The following is a 5,592-nucleotide window of genomic DNA, read 5'->3' on the forward strand; positions in this document are numbered from 1 at the left end:
GTGTCCAAGATGTGTCCAAGTCTCTATAGTAATAAAGAAGAGCTGAGCGGGTAGTAGGGTGTTGGAGGAGGCCATGCAGGTAAAGTGGTTACCGTCTAGGTTGTGAAGAATTAGCAGTTTTTGGCAAAAGGCAAAGTACAACATTATAGAGTAAATGCATGGAGGCGTAAAGATGCATAACCTGCAAACCTCAGGTACAGTAAACGTCTTCACCTGAACTACATCCTCCTGACCTGCCACTTACCTGTGGGTCTCTGGTGCCTGTGAGGTCCTGAGGCAGGTTGCATGCAGACTTCAGCCAGTAGGCTACTTGAGGGCACTCACACTGCTCTCACCAGTTCAGATACTGTCTTCACAAAGAGGCAGTAGATACGGTGGCAGTAGTGAGAGAGTTCCTTGTGTTCACAAGACTGCTTATGCCAGGGGTTCTTATTATTCTGAAAGTTAATTAAATATTAAGGAAATCAATTAAGTATGAAAATTTAAAAAAAGATAGATGCAAATTAAGTATAAGCAAAACCACTGTGAAAGTCTGAAGAAAGTTCCATAAAACCTGAAGGATTATGTAGTTAAATTGCTTTGCGTTACACTTTAAAGCAAAATATCTGGAAATTATATGTAAGGCATTGTTTGTGGCTTTATGTAAGAAAAACGATGCATAACTCCAGCTGACCCATCTATGCTCAAAGAAACGTTCCTGGCCTTATGTCAGAACTTTGGCAAATGACTGTATATCTATACTTTTATGTTATAATAAAATATATGAGACATCATGGACTAGAAGAATCTGTGGAATGATATGCTTCATAGCCTTTCATGGGACAGGAGTTCTTTGTTTCCATCTCATGAGATCTAGAGATGATGGCGTTTAACTTATAATTGCAATGAAAACCCTGAATAACCCTATAAGGAGCAGGGAGTAATCATGACTGACAACCAGCTGTTATGGATGAAGGTGAAAATTTGAAGAAATGGAAAGATGGCAAGACCTGTTGATTGACTAATTATGGAGCCTGAATTAAAGGGATAAGTCAGGGATGTTTAGGTCATGTCAGGCTTTATAAATCATTGAAGTGTTAAATGCATTTCAAATGTTGACATTAATGGTATTTATTATTTGTTACCTCACGTAAGGATAAGAGCCGGGTCATTTGAACATAAAAATAAATATTTTATATTTATGTAGGGTAGGCAACTTTTATGGCAGGATTTCCTCTTTTTCTGTCTCAAAGTGTTTAACTCAATGTTATGACAGGATAAATATATAATAATATATTATATATCATATATAATATATACATAATATGTAAATATATAAGATATACATTATGTATAAATATATATATTATCCTAAATAACATTGAGTTTAGGATATATACATGTATCCTAAAATAACATTGAGTTTAAACCTTTGAGACAGAAAAAGATAAATATATATGATATATGTTTATATTTATTTCATATGTATTATACATAATATATACATACTGTATAAATAACATAAAAACATATTGATATTTAAATGTTATAAAATATATTTTTTCCAAAATCATGTTACACTACAGTTTCCTAGACAAATGGATTGGGGCCTCTGTGTCATTAGAAAAGGATATAAATGTTCTAGAGCAAAGAAGTTATTATACAACTTTGTATATTAAATTTGATCTACTAAGTCTACAATAGGCTGAAAGTCAAATCTTGCTGAACAAAAAAATCTTAGTTTCTTCTGATTTTTAATGCTTCTTTTAAAATAGTAAGGATCTACATTTGGAGAATCAAATAACAAGAATATTATGATACAAGGGAAGTTTCCACAACAGAAAAGTAGAAATATTGAGAACAATATACATTTACATTCACTTTCCGAAGTTCTGAGGTCAGTGGCTTGAGTAATGGAAAAGGAGAAGACAGGGAAGGAGACGGCGAAAGTGAAGGATGCATCATTGACAGGAGTGCCCGGGTTCTGCCATCCCACTCACCCCTCTATACACTGCTAAACACCTGAAAGGCAGGATTGGAAGTGATCAGAAAAGTAGGGAAATCCTAGAGTGAGGGAAGGGAACTGACTCCACACCCCCCAGGGGAGAGGTCATGCACCTGTCAAGGCCATGGAGAATCAATCTTGGGGCAATGAAGTGGGCACAGAGGAGTAAAAACGCAGCACAGGTGTCAGGTTCTAACTGTAGTCTGGTGGAAGTCAGTGGTGAATGGCAGGTAGCTGGAAAAACACTCAAGGAAGCATAGACAGTTTCAACATGACTTTACTCTCTCTCTGAGCACAAGCAAGGCTGAGTGCAAGCGAGCCTGGGTACAAGCCATGTGTACAGCATTAAGGTAATTATATTTTATAGAAAATAGTGGCTCCCAGCCAAGCACAAGCTCACATGGGTGACCACTTAATTTGCCTCACATGGCGTGAGGCATATTACATAATGAGCAGAGTGTGCGCCTGTGCTCCAAACTTGCTGAGTCATGCTGGACTGGATGTCTGCCTTGGTCTATTCTTGTTGGCAGCATATCCATTTTTCTTACAGCAGGTAGGCAGGGGTCCTGGGTGTCCCATCTCTGCTGCTGCCTTCAAGGGAGAAAATCCTGGCTGACCCAGTGAGTGACAAGAAGAGCAAAGGGAGATTGAAAGTTCTATAAGGGGGAGGGACAGTCAGAGGAACACTCCTGAGGTCCAAGCTAGGATCAGGATGTAGTTGACCACTGCATCTCAAGGCCCAGGAGCATGAGCAGGTGTGGAGGGGGGAACCATCACCTGGCCATGGGGGAGGGCCTCAGTCAGCACCAGCCCTGGACACTTCAGATGCAGGGGCCAGGAGTGTATTCCAGTGCCCAGAAGCCAAGCAGCATGAGCTTCAGTTTGCAAAACACAGTGCAGGTCCAAAGAGGAGGACATAAGGCTTGCTGCCCTCCATTGCTGCAGAGAGGGTGCAACCACTTCTGGGTGCCCCATGTGCCATCTTCAAAAGGAGAAGATGAGGGAGGAGGAAACACAAAAGGACAGGATGGCCTGTGTGAATCTTCCTTCATCTTTCCATCAAGTTGAGGTTTTGAAATCCAAAAGGATGCAATTAGACCTGGCATTATTTCAGGTGAGTTTGAAGCACAGCATTCTCAGCTACTGTGGGGCAGCAGAAAACATGTTTCAGAGGGTAACTGGGGAGAGAGGTAAACAAATCAAGCTAAGACGAAGGAAACACCCCCTCCATATAGGCTCCACTTCATTATTTCTAGAAAAATAGTAAGTTACTTCGGTAATGGATTCTTGCTTCTTTCATGTCCTGATGTTGAAAGGAGAATGACTGGAATGGCAGCTCTGTCTCCATGATTGCTCATAAGGTTCGAAGGCTGCCCCTCAAAATTCCCACAATCTCACAATTAGGAGTGACCACGAGGGGCATGGGAGCCTGAAAAAACCCTGTCCTCTTCCCTCAGGAGCCTGGGAAGGGTGTGGACTGGGGGAAGAGCGGCTCTGTGAAGACTCTGGGCTGAGAGACGTGGATAGGGCACTGCATGGGAAGAAGCAGAGAAGGCTGGAGAAGAGGATGGAGGGGGTCAGGAGGAACCTTGTTGTGAGTGAATCTCCCCAGGGCGGGACAGCAGGACTCCCTGATGAAGCAGATGCTTCAGCAGGGCCCTTAGTGGGGAAGGAATGGAGTGGAATTCAGAGTGGGGAGAGAAGGATGGGGTGAACGTGGTGCGGTTGCTGCTCCCTATGGCACCTCAGAACTGGAGGGAACTGGAGAAAATGAGCCGAAGTGTGGAAACTTAATTTCCAGTGACCAGGCCAGTGTGTTTCAATGGATAATTTGGCCTTTAAAATGAAGGTCACCTTATTTTGTAATCACAGGCTGGTGAGTGCTGTGATATCTGGGTACATCTGGACGGACTCTGCCTTAGTAAAGAAGGATTCTCAGCATACTGAAGGCCCCAGCTGAATGCCGGACAGAGAAGGGACTGATCTGCCTGGAGATCTCCTCTGAGGTCTGAACACAGGTCGAAAACCCACTCACCAAGAAGAGCTTCCTGTCTTTGTCCCTAAGGAAGTCCACAGGCAATTATGTAATCAAAGAAAGAATTTCTTATTCATATGCTGAGCACATTCTAGGTAAGCCTAGTGTCTTTGGGTCAGAAGTTAATTATAGTTAATCTATTTTTATACAAATACAGTATTACATTTTTAAACATCTCTATGCCATTTTTATATAAACAACAGCAAAATGAATCCACATAGCCTGTCTAAATGTGACATGTATTTTCCCAATAAATATTTTATACTGAAACATATATTATGGAAGAGGATAAAATAAAGCAATAATATAGCTCTACGGAAATAACCAAAATAGGGAGTCAGCATGTGAAGATGGGTCATAGCATCAGTGCATGTATCAGCGTGCCTCCCTCTATTGATTAATCCAACAGAGATGCGTGACGGGGCTGGGCACAGTAGCTCACGCCTGTAATCCCGGCACTTCAGGAGGCCACGGTGGGAGGATCACTTGTGCCCAGGAGTTCAAGATGAGTCTGGGCAAGACGGCAAAACCCTGTCACTACACTACAAAAGAATTGGCTGGGTGTGGTGGCATGTCCCTATATTCCCATCTACTCAGGAGACTGAGGTGGGAGGAACACCCTAGCCTGGGAGATTGAGGCTCCAATGAGCCATGATTGCGAGTGTACTCTTCAACTTGGATGACACAGTGAGACCCTGTCTCAAAAAAAAAAAGAAAAAAGAAAAGAAAAAGACACCTGGTGTGTGAGTCAGGCATGGCGTTTATGAGCACGGCACTCACAGCCAGCATTGCCCCGTATCATTTTCTATCACGATTATGGTAACTTGCAATGACTTTACTTAACATTTAATAATGTGATTTATTATACGATTACATAAGAAGAAAGATGCTGTTCATTCATATCAAATCCTCCATTGGGTGGTAGTGATTTCAGACAGAACTGGGTTCAAATTCCAGCTCTTCCACTTGTTTTACAGCCTTAGGAATACCTGTAATACTTTTCTGAAATAATGTCCTTCTTGGCCACTTGGAGATAATAAAAGCATCGACCACATAGGGTTTTGGGAGAATAAAAAGCAACGTCATGTAACCATTTAGGCAAATGACTGGTGCATAGTAAGAGGCTAATAAACATTAATCCTCATCATGATGACTGTTATTATGTTGAATCAAATAATAATGTCTAAGATAATTAAGAAGAATAAAAACACACACTAGGCCAGGCATGGTGGCTCACGCCTGTAATCCCAGCACTTTGGGAGGCCGAGTCGGGCAGATCACCTGAGGTCAGGAGTTCAAGACTAGCCTGACCAACATGGCAAAACCCCGTCTCTACTAAAAATACAAAAACTACAAAAGTTAGCCTGGCATAGTGGAGGATGCCTGTAATCCCAACTACTCGGGAGGCTGAGGCAGGAGAATCACTTGAACCCAGAAGGCAGAGGTTGCAGTGAGCCGAGATTGCTGCCTCCCAGGTTCAAGTGATTCTCCTGACTCAGCCTCCCAAGTAGCTGGGATTACAGGCAACCTCCACCACAGCAGCCTGGGCGAAAGAATAAGACTCTGTCTCAAA

General features: G+C 42.3%; 1 long non-coding RNA gene across 1 annotated transcript in view; it reads right to left on the reverse strand.

Moving 5' to 3' along the window:
• Positions 1-249: 249 nt before the first annotated feature.
• LOC108545149 (uncharacterized) overlaps positions 250-5,592 on the reverse strand; it is a 48,677-nt gene continuing 43,334 nt past the window's right edge. The window contains exon 3 of the long non-coding RNA XR_001890061.1: positions 250-437. This is a non-coding gene — a long non-coding RNA (uncharacterized LOC108545149). The remainder of the gene's footprint in view (positions 438-5,592) is intronic.

This window comes from Rhinopithecus bieti, unplaced genomic scaffold, assembly GCF_001698545.2.
Source record: "Rhinopithecus bieti isolate Rb0 unplaced genomic scaffold, ASM169854v2 scaffold_27010, whole genome shotgun sequence".
Taxonomy (NCBI): domain Eukaryota; kingdom Metazoa; phylum Chordata; class Mammalia; order Primates; family Cercopithecidae; genus Rhinopithecus; species Rhinopithecus bieti.